At 46.7% G+C, this 13,579-nt stretch overlaps 1 protein-coding gene across 4 annotated transcripts in view; it reads right to left on the reverse strand.

Annotated features, from left to right (window-relative positions):
* ZHX3 (zinc fingers and homeoboxes 3) overlaps positions 1-13,579 on the reverse strand; it is a 45,591-nt gene that overhangs the window by 11,137 nt on the left and 20,875 nt on the right. The window contains exon 1 of one of the 4 annotated variants that reach the window (XM_064673609.1): positions 6,305-11,631. The exons of 2 other annotated variants lie outside the window; for them this stretch is intronic. The gene's annotated coding sequence lies outside the window, so the exon portion shown is untranslated. Of the gene's footprint in view, positions 1-72; positions 431-6,304; positions 11,632-13,579 lie in introns of those variants that run through there. One more of the 4 variants, XM_064673610.1, reaches the window with a different exon arrangement.

Here is a 13,579-nt window from a genome sequence, read left to right on the forward strand (position 1 = left end):
TGGGATTTACAGTAACAGAGCTTTAAAAAAACACTCATAAAAACTTGAACTCAAAAAAAAAAAATTACTTACCATCCTAGGAGATGACTCACAGAGGTAACTCCTATCAGTTACACCAGTTGTGTACCAGTAGCTTTCTCAGATCAGATATTTGGAGCTGATCTCATGCACTGAGAAATGCAGATCGGGCAAATGACTTGGTGGTGCTTATGCAATACCTCCTGTGCTTAGTTTTGTCAGTAGTTTTTAGAACAGAGGAATGAAAGGTCCTTATGAAAAAAAAAATCAAACAGAGGAAGTACAATTTGACCTCCCCAACTTTACTGGATTTTTTTTAAAAAAATTGTTCTGAAAGCTGGCATCATCTTCTCCAAATGGGAGAGCCTGGATGGCCAGCTCTGGCCTCAGCAACTCTCCAGCACCGTTTGAAAGACTGATGGGAAAACGCAACTTCCCGTCAATGTGGGCTGATCTGAGATTACAAAACAGTCCTGTAAATAGTGTTAGTCATCACTGAACTTGGCATCAGAAAAGACTGCTTGCTATGCTAAAGCTTTGTGAAGGGCTAGAAATTACAACTTTTTAAAAAATGTCTATAAATAAAACAGGTATTAAAGCTGTGAGCTGGATTTAGACAGCGAGGACTGCACGTCTCAATACCTGCTTTATGCTGCTCTCATCCCACCTTCCTGTGGTTAGTCCTTCCCTCTGCAGAGGGCCAGAAAGTTATCCATTAGCATTAGCAAGTGGAATACTTGGATGACTATGAATGGGCTGTGCTATTCAGAGGGGAACAGCATCCATTTGACACCAATCCTGAGATCCTCATTTTTGATGCTAAGTTAAATATTACACAGTCTAGCAGGGTGCAGTGACCTTTTCAAGCCGAGTCAATTAAGGAAAAAACAATAAGACCAGCCTGAAAGCTACAAAATACAGCTGAGAGAAGTTCCATGTAAGGGAAGCCATGGTAAAAGAGAATTCTTATTTCATTTTATCCTGCAGCTTTGACACAGGGAGAGGCTGCTGGGCCCTCTGCAAGCTTTTTCCTTTCAAGCAAACTCCAGATAGAGATTCAGTTCCAGAGTCTCCATTACTGAGACAGCTCAAGTCCCAGACCAATCTTACCCAGTGTTTATGGAGTCACCAGATATCAAAAAAGATGATTTTTATCTGTCAGCAGAGTAAATTTGATACAGGACACCAGTGATACACAAAGACCCCCATTGTGCCCCGTTAACAAAGTGCCTCTCCCGAGCACTCCACTGCTATTATTTTGAGTAAATGTGAACGGTCTGACCCACCTACAGAGAACCTAAAAGCTCTGCATTTCATTTACCAGCACATTTGCATCAAGCCCTGTGCTCCCTCCAACAACTTTCCTTAAAAATGCAATCAAAGCAGCCCCAGCCACCGCAGCTCTCCTGCGGGGCTCCAATATTAATGCCACCTGAGAACACAGATTGCAAATTTAGCTGGAAGTGAATCACAGTGGCAATTTACTGGAGAAAAAAAAAATTAATCAAGTGTACTGTTCGTCCATTTCATTTCCATGGAACAGTTGCATAACCACATGTTGGGAGTGTGTTTTATTCACTGCTCACCTTCTGGAATGCACTTAATACTTTAATACACCGCTAATACGTAACAGAATTGATAATTCACCTATTTCTTCACCATTAAAATAAGTGAGACTGTTTTAATGGATAGGGTAAATTAATGGGAGTAAAATTAATCAGTTGAAAAACATCTTTACAACTGATCTCAGTACATAAACCACCAATGCAGATGCCTCAGACCCATCTGCACAGCCATGAGTGAAGAACTCCATTTCCTATGTATTATTTTATGATTAACTGGAGCAATGAGCCATTAGCTACCTGGCAGCCAGGAAGACAGAGGGACTGTACTTAAATTCATGGTTCTTATTTCATTTATAGCTGCTAATTTCATGGTGAGGTAGCAGAGTAAGCAGAGCAAATGAGCAGAGCACCTAAACCTGTCACTGCCGTTGGAAATTTGAGGGAAGGCTGATTAAAGCAGAGTCAAACCAATTCTCTGTGATGCTCACCAAGAAACTAATGCTGGAAGGAAAGGTGGACCAAAGGCTATTTTGGCCACATGCAATGCAGAAAATCACACCAGAGGAGGAAGATGGAAGCTGTGAAATCCATCATCCCAATCCATGAGAACAACACAGCACTTCTGCCAGAGACAGTCCTAAACCTACAGCACTGGTATGATCAACCCCCTCCTGTAACGCTCCCCAAAAAAACCCTCTTTCCTCCCAACACAGGAGCCCTCCCGTCCTCATGGGCAGCTCCAGGTACACACCACCAACCCTCTGCAGAGCAGCTTTGCCTCCACTGAGGGAAACAATGCCCAGACTGGTCACAGTGAGCTTTGCAATTGCAGAAAATTTACTTCTGCAGAGATTAACAAAGGGAGGTTTCGAAATCTGCACTGCTGAGTATGAACTTTCAGCTTTTTCCAGCTTGGCTGGATATAACTGGTTTGGTTTTAAATGTTTCACTGAATTAACGAGTTAGGTTGTTAATGCAAAACATTCCTTCCTCGCAGTGCCAAGGTCCCCAGTTAGAAGATTAATTTTTGTGACCTTTTGCAAACCTCGCCTAGAAACAACAACCAGAAAACCCACCAGGCAGCATCACCAGCCAGGACACAGCAGATCCAGTCCCATCACCGGGCCACAGGGATGCCAGGACAGCTGCCCTCCTCTGCCCCCAGCCCAGGCAGCTCCTGTGTGCCCAGGCTGACAGCAGGGACAAGGCTCCACGCAGACACAGGAGATGGCTCCGTGCTCTGCAGGCTCTGGTGCTCTGCTGAAGAGTGAATGCTCCATTAAAATAAAATGAAATTAATAAAAAATCATATTTTTAAAAAAATCAACACCAAAATAGAAGTAAAATAACAGTTTTCTCAACACTTTCAGTGCCTGCTAGGCAAGCAGACACGCTCCCCAGGTCAGAGACAAAGTTGATGTTTCTGTCTCATATGGAGCCAAGCACAATATTGGCACTTTAAATAAAAGCGGTTTGTTTTCAAGCTGAAACTCTGCAGGCCCCAGCTGATAGCATCATATGGGGGGGGGAGATGAAAAAAATCAAAGGAGGAAAAAAAAAGTTGATGTTTCTGAGTTTTTGTCTCTCCCCTTCAGGCTCTACTTCCAGCCAGGCCCAGAAGATGCAGGGTTGTCTTTGGGAATTCCACAGATGACTTCCCAACTCCCACTGTAATTAGCAAGGCCATTAAATAAATTATCCCTGTGGCCAACACCAGCAACTGGATGCTCTCTGCAGCACCCAGATCAGAGGGCTGAGCTGCCTTCCCCTTCCCAGCACCAAGCATCCCACTGTGTGTCACAGCAGGTCCCCAGCCTGGCAGACACTCAGTTTGCCCTGGGCAGCACTGGCTGCATTTACCAGGGTGCTGGGGAGGGAAGGAAAAACAGCTCCATGGCCACCCTATTGCCAGCCATGGCAGGCCTGGGACTCTTCCTCTTTGGCTGGGCATTAACATTCATCCTCCATTTGGAGTCTGTTCATGAGAAGTCATGTAGGAGCTTCACCAGTTTGATTAACTTATTGCCAAAACACGCCCGGTGGGGGCTATTGCCAATCCATTGCAGGGACACACTGTGTGGATAGACATGCTCTGGTAATTCACAGACCTCTCCAGGCCCCATCCCCATGATTCAGTACAGACAGAGGGAACAGAGCACCTCTCCACAGAAACTTCCAAGGTGTGGACGGGACCTCTCTTTTAGCCGGGCCAGCACAGCTCTCTGACAGAGAACAAAAGGCAAGATTTGGCAGGGCTGAGCTCCTCTGTTCCCAGTCTGTGGCTGTGCATCCCTGCTAGTTGGAGTCCAGCATCCTCCCTGAATATCTCTGCAAAGCCTGCAGCTGGGAGGAAGTCACAGGATGGGAACATCTCCAGCAGCCTAAAAATGCCAGCAGCAGAGCATCACCCCAGCTCCCAGCACACATCTCCAGCCCTCACCCAGGGCTGGCACCTGGAGGTAGCATCTGTCACCCAGAGCCTGGTTCATAATCCAGACCGAATTCATGACACACTTAATTCTTTTGGTGTTTAACCCCACACAGGACTGAAAGTTCCCATCAATGAGATTTCCCCCTCCAGAACAGACTAGTACCACACTACCCCTGCAGGCACTCAAAGCCCAGGTGATCTCAACACGAACCAGGAGAGCCACCAGCAATACAATAACCACAACCCCGAAGGGGCCACACAGCCAAGAAAAGCCTCGTCACATCTCATTATTTTGCGCTGCACAAATGTACAAACACACGCACAAATTTCAGCAGTTTTGAGCTTCAAGCAGCACCACAGTCAACATTTGTACTAAGGAACAATTTCTCTTTATACCAACTGGTCAGGGTGCTTTGTAGCTTAAGCCTGGCTTCGAAACCGCGGGTACAGTCTAAATGCAGTGGAAGCCGGTTGACCGAACAATCGAATTCATTCTCCATTCCTTGGCAGGCCTAGAGCAGAAAAGCGTCTTTTCCATTTAGGCCAGTTAAACAGAGCTATTCATTAAAATTTCACCCTTCTCCAAACTGCTGGACTTCTCCATTTAAAATCTGCCTTTAAGAGAAGCCCTCTCTTCCCTGCCCCACAATGCTCCTCAGCTCCCGTCTCAGGTTGTCACCCATTTTCAAGTTCCCATTTCGGATTGCTCTCGTGCTCCTCTAACAGCAGCACCTCACCTGTGTGTTGGTACCTGGGCAGAGGCTGCCTCAGCACTCGGGGACTAATGGCAGTTATCTCTGCCTTTTTTTTTTCCCAGACAAGCACAAAACTGAGCAAGATGGAAGGTTAGAAAGGGCTGGCTGAAACAGAACGCGATTACAGTATAAAAATAGGTCACTGGGATAATATAACCTTTAGACTATTGGCAATGTGCCCCCCTTAGAGACAAGCCTGTGTGCTGTATTTCAGGAGAATGCGAGGAATAAAAAACAACCACCACGACACACATCCAAACAAAACCACTGATCAGCCCTTGGAGCTTTGCGTGCTTCTGTTTGAACATCACTAACACTAATTCACTCCTTTTCCTCTGCCCTCATCCATTTGATTGAGCACAAAATAAACGTTATGCAATCACACCATTAACATCTTCCAAAAAAGTAATAATCTCTTCTGGCATAGAGGCTTCATTACAGATTTACTCTGTGTTACACTACCTTAGCAGAGTTCACAGTCCCAGCATCCCAGGGACCCACCTCCATAGCTTCAATCCTCACATTTTATCCATGTTGCAAAACATTCCTGGCATTCCCCCAAAGGAAAAGGTCCAGCAGACAGATAATCATGTCTCGACAGGACCAGCTCCAAGGTTAGCACTACCAGCAGCTCACCACAAAGCATTAATGGAGCTTCAAGAACTCCCTCAGCTCATCCATATCCGGGTCTCCCATCACCTCACACTCAGCTAGGGAATGCCAGCGGGTCAGTTTGTGCCTGAACAGAACAGTATGGTCATGCTTAAAACACACAGGAGGTCCCATTTCAGTCCCTTGTGCTTTCTCTAGGAGGTTCTCTCTTTGCTTGCATTGCTAGGGCTCTGTTTGCCACTTCAGCTTGATCATAGGCCTCTCAAACAGCCCCTCACAGGTCACCAATATCCTGCCACACCACCTTTGGACATGCCACACGCTCTGCAATCCCCCCTTAGAGCTTATTACCAAGCATTAGGTAGGGCAAGACCAGCTTTGGCAGAAGCAGCCTTCAGGAATGCGAGTAAAAAGGGGAATGTTACACCTAAAATCTACTTCTTCGGGGTTTTATTATCTGAAATTGCTGAACTGGCTCCAAGCCAAAAATCTATTGGGGAGCTCAGAGTAATGAATAAGAACCAGAGGTAGCTCTTAGTCCATGTCAAATTTCTGACAAGGATACTCCAGGCTTTTAAATCAGCAGGGAATGCTTGGCTGAGCTGGTGAGGAGCTCGTGGGTGTGAGCACCCGATGGCACCAGAGCACCCACCGTGCTCCCAGCGCTGCTGCAGCCTGTCCAGTCCCGAGGAGGCATTCTGGGGGAAGCCTCGGAGCCCACCCTTCTGCTCACAACCCCACCTCCAGGCTTGCACATCCAGCTCCCTACTTGGGAGCCATCACCCTAAATTCAGGAACTATAGCTCTGAATGCCAGCACAACATTTACTGTTAAAAGAAAACCAGTGTCAGCTTTTAGACCAGCACCAAAACAATCCCGCTGCAGAGCCACTAACCCAAAAGCCTGTCACACAGGTTTCTCACCGAGCATCCAAGTCCCTTGTGGAACGAAGAAACGCTTGCTGAAGCCAGGCTGGTCACCAGCTACCCGAGCGGCCACGTAAGGGACAGACCCGCAGCAATTCCAGGGAAATAAAGAGTGTCCAGAGCTTTAAAACAAGATGTGGGTGGGAAGGACTAAACCAAGCTACTAAACAGTACCAGAGGCGCTTGGAACTGATCATCTGCAGCACAGTCTGACGACTAGGAGTGCTGCAGCCCCTTCCCAGCTGAGCATTTTTGGATTACTTCATCCCCCGTGCCCTTTTGCAATATGCAGCTTCGAGAGCTGCGTTACGTTCTGGCTCGGCATCAGCTCCCATTCCCCCACGTACAGTTGCTATAACCAAAAAGACAACTGCAAAATACTTGGTCTGAACGCAAAGAAACGGGGTTTGGCAGGTTGGGATCGTGGATTATTTTTTTCCATCCCCACGGATCCTGCTTCAGAGTCATCCTTTCAGACCTTGCGCGCAGCCGATGGCTTTTGCAGCTTATTGAGCCCGCTGGTTTATGGCAATGTTTTTCTGCTCACTGAACTGGCTCATTCTTTCAGCAGAACAAACTGTTCCACGTTGAGGCAGGAGTTGGCTGTGTTTTAACAAAGGATTTTTCCCTTCTGACAGTGTTTTGCAAAAGACCCAAAAAAAGGAGTTTGGAGCCAAGTTACAAAAGGTCAGGAGAGGCGAGTCAAGCACTGGGTGTAGTTCCTGTATGTCACAGCCAGACAAGGAAATGGGTGGGGAGAAGAGAAATGGCATTTTGAGCTGCAATAATATGTATAAAGTGATATTAATGAGGAATGGGCTTTTGAATGAGGATTGCAAGTATGCAGGCACTATAATTTTTGCTTTACAAGAGCAGGCTTGTTAGGTAGGCTGAGGCCTCTGCAGTCATTTATCCCTGTGAAGCAGGCATTTGAGAGAGTTCAAGTAGCACTAGTAGCGAGAAAAAGGCAGTCTTATTTGCTTCCCCCTCCCCAAGCTGATTTCAAGGAGCAACAGTACTCTCCTCTCCCGTCAGCCAAATGAATATTCAAAAGGCTTTTGCCAAGCCAACTCCAGTCAATCACTGGAACAATGCTGCAGGAAAGAAACACTGGGCTGAGAGACCTGTGTGAGACAGGCACCTTGTGTCCCCTCTCTGGCTCTGCTCTAGCATCCCAACTATCTTTAATGTTTTAAGGTGCTCCTGCCGAGGTCTGCTGGTGCCACAGCCTGCTCCATCCCCTGCCACGCTGCAGGACAGCACAGCTAGAGAGGAGCTGCTGGATGGAGGATGAGCATCCCAAGCCGGGCTGCTGAGAGGGGAAGGACCCCGGCACAGTGGTCCCAGCAACACAGCCCTCCTGAGGGAGCTGATGATAGCTCTTCCCTCTCCTCTGCTACAGGCTGAGACCACAAATGTTTTTGGCATGGGATGGACAGGTTCTTGGTCAGTACTCCCTGGTCAGCAGCAGCAGCTGGTAAGGTCTGGGCCTTTCTGCTCTGTGTACATGGACAAACCAAGATGGCCAACTCTGGCCTTGCAGATGTTGGAAGGAGGGAGCTAAGGGGATCTCTAACAGTTATCACCATGTCATGCCTAATACTCAAGCTTTTCCAGGCCTCAGAGGATCCCTGAATAGAAAGAAACCACCCACCATTGGAACACAGCCACGTTTGTGGCTGCAAGGGGCAGATGTTCAACCCCATACAACAATGCAACACAACAGTTGAGGCTGTAAGTGAAGAATGCTGCATCCACTTAAAACTGAAGAGGGAAATTAGGGACACCATCTAATTCTAGAACTACCATTTGGTCCTGATGCTTACAGTCCACATACCTACTCTGCAAGAGTGGTACATGGTTTTCTTCCATTGCCTTAAATAGACAATACCCTGGACTAAAGCGTTGAACCACAAGGACTTCAGAGGCATATGGTCAGACCGGCAAGTGTTCAGCTCCTTCAGCCAGAACACCGATTTTCAAGAGTTCAGTTCCTTTTTAGTACCTACATAAGTGACAGACTTCCAGAAGTCCCAGCTGGACTGGACTGGACAGGACAGGCCCTGCAGGCATAGAGAAGGGCAGACCATTAACAAAGCTCATCACCCTACCAGCCAAACCCTTTGCTGAGATGTGCCTGAGGAGAAGCTGAGTTTGAGAAGTCCTCCTCACCACAGCCAGCATGAGATCCCCCAGCAGTCAGCTGCCAGGAAGAGCATCATCCCTACCACCAAATCCTCCTCCACTGAACCCCAAGAGCTACCACAGGACAACCTTCTCCCTTTTCTCTGAAATGCTCACCATGTCTTTTAGGACTGCTAGTAAGACACAAATGGATTTGGGACTTGATTTGAGATCTCTGTGGGCAAGATCTGGGCATCCGGCTCACACACCTGCCAGCCAGACACAATCCTGGTCATTTGCTCTCTGGTTTGGAACTGTACTTGTTCAAAGCCATTTGACAAGACACTCTGGACAGCAAGCAGAGACACAGAACAAAGTTCAAGGGCTATTTGTGATATGAACCGTGCTAGTCAGGACTCCTCTCTTCCTCCAGCTGTTTAGTGACACTTGGTATGGATTTGTCCTTACTGGAGAGTCAATTATTTTTTAGTTGAAAACTCACCATCGTCTGTAGGTCAGCTGTGAGCTGAAAGCATCCCAGTTATTTATTGCTGGAAGCTAAAGGAATTTCCTTACTTTTGGAAGACAGACATTTAAAATTAGTTTCAAGTTCAGTTGTGATAAACAAATCACATTCTCTTCCTTTCCCTCTCTTTTTCTTTTTTTTTTTTTTTTTTTTTTTTTTTTTTGTGGGTTTGTTGTTTGTTTTTTTTTTTAAATCATGCCTGCTGGTCCACCCAGCTTTTTCCTTAGCTGCCCTCTGCAACTCCTCGTTTAAAAATTCATTCACAAGGATGCAGGGGAACATAGACATCTGAGAAAAATCAGCAAAGCCACATCCCTGCTTTCAGAGCTTTCCCTTTGACACTCGATTCCCCGTGAATGCATTAAAAAAATTAACAAACCACCACATATTTGGGTTTTTCCCCCCTTCCTATAAGAAGCAGGAGATTGGGAGTTGGGCTGTCACCTTCCTATTGCGGATGAGGGCTCAGGACTTCAGCTCTCTGCTGACAACCAGCCAGCAGAGCCTCTTGCTAGCTGGAAGATGAGCCCAATCCACTCACCCTGCCCAGCAGCTGGGGATGGAAACAGTTCCCAGCAGACAGAGGAGGAAGACAGAAGGTGTTTTAAAGTGATATTACAGCCCAATTAAAGGGTTTGGGGTTTTGGACTGAGGTCTCCTGCAAGCCTTAATTCCAAATATTGATGTCCTCATCAATTTGTGGATCACGAGGCCTCGATACAAGGAGATCCTTTTAAAAAATTCAGGCGTGCTGGGAGAATTGCCCCCTTGCCATGTTTCAGCAAGTCTACCCATGAACTGCCAGCAATTACTAAGCCTCCACTCTGTATTCAAAGCTCTGCACAATGGAGTTTATTATTTTTAAGCCTTTCAGACATCAATGTAGCAAACTTAAAAAGAGCTATTTGGAAGATTAAGACACAACCACCACCATATTATTCAATTTAGCTCCGACACTGAACACTTATTTCTGTAAAGAGTCACAGCTAATACATTGCCAACTGCCAACAGAGACAAACACTTAAAACTGTAAGTCACATTGCAGCATGGTCTTATAAACCAAATCTAAGATATAAGAAGGAAATTACTATCATTATGCAAATTGCTGCCATTATGCCTGTTACTGCCAAGCCATATCAAACCTATCTTCAGGTCTTGCCCACAGGCTTCAAAAATACATTCGTAGAAATGACAACCCGAGGCAATCGTGCAGCCAGGTGTGAAGCTACTAGTACATCTTCAATAACTGTATTAGACGAGTTTTCTAAATATTTTATACGTTCATACAAGAGCAAAGAGACTTGCTACCACCTCACCACTCACTGCCTGCTCAGGGCAGTCCTGCAGCAGAGTTTACGAATAGCTGCTTTATTTGTTCAAATCCAGACCTGCAGACAGGTGACAAAGGGGAGTGATGGGAGAAAACAGAGAAAGGATTTGTGCCTGTTTTCCATCATTACATTGCTTATAGGAGAGCTGCCTGCTGCATTTTGCCCTCTTGAAACCATCCCACCCCTCACAAAAAATTGCGTGACTTACATGGGACGGGGTGCGGGATGGGAACAACATCCTTCCGTGGAAACAAGGGAATGAAATGAGTCAATTAAAAAAAATAAATCAGTTTGCCACATGAAGACTGTCATTTCATTAGAGCTGATTTAACCTGAAGCCTTTGGAGAAAATCTGTCAGGAATTTAAAATTTCCCAGCCTTTCAACTGAACATGGAAAAGTTCTCATTGCAAAGTATGCCATGAACAACAGAAATATATTCCTGGTTTACACCACTAAAGGCATCACAGCCTATGTTATAACCTCAGAGAGACAGAAATCAAGACTTCCTCCTCCTTTTTCAGAAAGAAATGAAGGGTGGTCTCATTACACCAGTCTAAAACATTCATCATCATCATTAGGGTGAAGGGCACAGCAACATTATTAACTCTGTTTCGTAGAACTAAGAAAACAGCAGGATAAACTAAACTGCAGGAGTCAGCACAGGGGACTGTAAGGTAAAAATGACATTTATGCTGTGTCAGCAGGAGCCTGCAAACACAGGAATGGGGATGACAGACTGGTAATGGCACGATGGAGCCTTTCATTTCTAGGCCAGCAGTTCATTTCTTGCAGTCAGGTTAAGAGAACATGGTCCTCCAGGCACCTGCTTTCTTCTTCGGGCTGGGAGTGAGCAGACTTGGAAGCACCTTAATGATACTGCACCAAGATGACAGCGTGTCATGCTGGATAAAGCTCAGGACAGAGGGAACTCCCTCCATACACGAGCCCGTGATCACCCACCGGCAAAGGCTGCAGGGAATGGATGCCTCCAGTGTCAGGAGCCGGGGGACACAGCACTCACAGCCTGCAGGATTCATCCCTCATCATGTCAGGAGCAGACAGGGCAGCTCTGCAGAGAAACACCTCAAGGGCAACACTCTTCAGATCAGTCACACGAGTCCCTGTGTGAAGCTGCTTCCAGAGTGACCGGGATCAGGCAGAGCAGCGAGCAGGAGGGTCTGCTAAGGGAACTCTCCATGGATTCCTGCAGTAACACTGCACATGCCTCCCAGAGACAGCTGGGAAAGTGGTTTGCAGCACTGTTCAAAGCACTGGGGAGCTACACTGCCACTGGGTTTGGGGTTCTTCTACACCATGCCCTTTCACATCAAAAGCAAGCAGCAATCACAGGGGCAGCACCCAAAATTCAGGGCCAGCACCCAAAATTCAGGGCCAGCACCCAAAATTCAGGGCCAGCTGCTCCCATCCGTACCCTTCATCCTCTCCCCACTTCTAAAATCGGGCATGAGGCTCATCACCACGTGGCAGGTGCTGGTGAAGGAGATACCCTCACCTTCTAAATGACTCAAGCTGACATCCTAGGCAAGATCCCACGGGACAGCAGCTCCTTGCTTGTGGGATATTCAGGTTACACTGAGCAAAGCACCACTTGCCGTCCCCCCAAGCACATCGGTGTTCTGAAACCATTCACCAGGGTTCAGCTACATTAGGAAATTGCTGCCAGCCTCTTTCTCATTGGAATCTTCTCCTCATCCCAACTTGGGGGAAAATGCACAACCTTAAATGTGTGTTGTCCCAGCGTCAGAATCACACAAACCATGAAAGGGGAAAAGAAGGTGGTTAACAGTTTGAAGATACCACATCCTCTACATTGAGAATTCAATTTCTTCCCTTTTACCAATGTCAGGCCTGCTGTTCAAGACAGTTTTACTCCAGGAGGGTTCCCAGATAGAGGCAGAGTCTGAGGGAACAGCCAACAGACCCATCCGCAGTCTGATATTTACAATCCCTGATCTAGAAGCAGCCCCAGCCTGTCACCCTGCCCTGGAGAGCACACGCTGCCAAGCTGTCCAGCCTCACAGCATCCCACCCAGCAGATCAGTCAATAACTCAGGATACCTTGAAGAAAAAAGGGGTTTGGGCTTTGGTTTTTGGGAGGAGCAGAACAGAGATGAAAGCAAAGCTTCTGTCCAAAAGGGATGGATTTTTCCAACTGCTGGGCCATGCCTCTTGCACAGGTGATAAAAAATTCATACAAAATATTAACACCAATGATGAAAGAGCTGGCCCCAATTTACACTCTGCTGCTTCTCAACAGCCTGCACAAGACAGTTAACCCAGCTATGAGACCAGAGGGAAATACAGAGAAATCCTAAGGAAAGCTTCTCAGCACAAGGAGCAACCACCTTGCTAGTGCAGTTAAGCTGGGAGCCCCGGGATCTCATGGCACATATTCTCTGGGCACCTGTAAAACCATTTAAATGGATCATCCTGTTCTGTTTTTCCCAGGAGAACAGAAAAAAGGCCCAGGAGATGGTCATGCTTTCTACTCCATCCATGTTCTTCACACACCAGCTATGGAAAAGGGTAGGGAGTACCTTCCCACTGACACAGTTCCTGGCTGGAAGGGAAATGTTGTCACCAGTGTGTCACAGAAAGGGAAATGAGGCACAGAGCAATTTTAAATAACTCGCCCAAGGTCACAGGAAGCTTAGAGCAAAGCAAGTAATTGAACTCAGCACTTGTGCGTCCCCAGTCTAGTTCGTTATCAGAAATCACCCCTTAATGGGTCACCTTTAATCAGAAACCCTCCCATTTTGCACTGCCAAGAGATTACACTGAATTATACTGGCACAGGGAATCATTACGAGTTTCCCTTCCAGCCCAACATGTTCAAAGGGCTGTTTTGGAAATAAAATAAAACCTGTAGCATGCTCGGTGTGCTGGAACAGACAACCCCCCAGTGTTGCAGAGACAGCTGAACCACCAAAGTGCTCACAAGGCTCCAGATCAAGCTGGCAGATAAGAAGGTGTTTTTTCTCTGCAGTGAATCACTTTGTTTTGAAGGGTGGCCTCCAGTGAGTGAGGACTCACCATTTCACCTTGCATTTGTATCCTCATTCATAGATACCTCTGATGAAACAGAATATTGCAGCCTGAGCACGGAGCCAGACATTCAAAAGCCTCTCCTTGAACCTGATGGGGCCATCAGTGTGTGTTGCTACAAAACAACCAAAAGGACTTTACCCAGGTTTTCACAGGCCACGGGCACGGTTGTTTTCCCTTCCTAAAGAAAACCTGTCTAAGCATCTCTCAGCATTCCCCAGTC

The sequence above is a fragment of the Pseudopipra pipra genome, chromosome 17, assembly GCF_036250125.1.
Source record: "Pseudopipra pipra isolate bDixPip1 chromosome 17, bDixPip1.hap1, whole genome shotgun sequence".
NCBI lineage: Eukaryota > Metazoa > Chordata > Aves > Passeriformes > Pipridae > Pseudopipra > Pseudopipra pipra.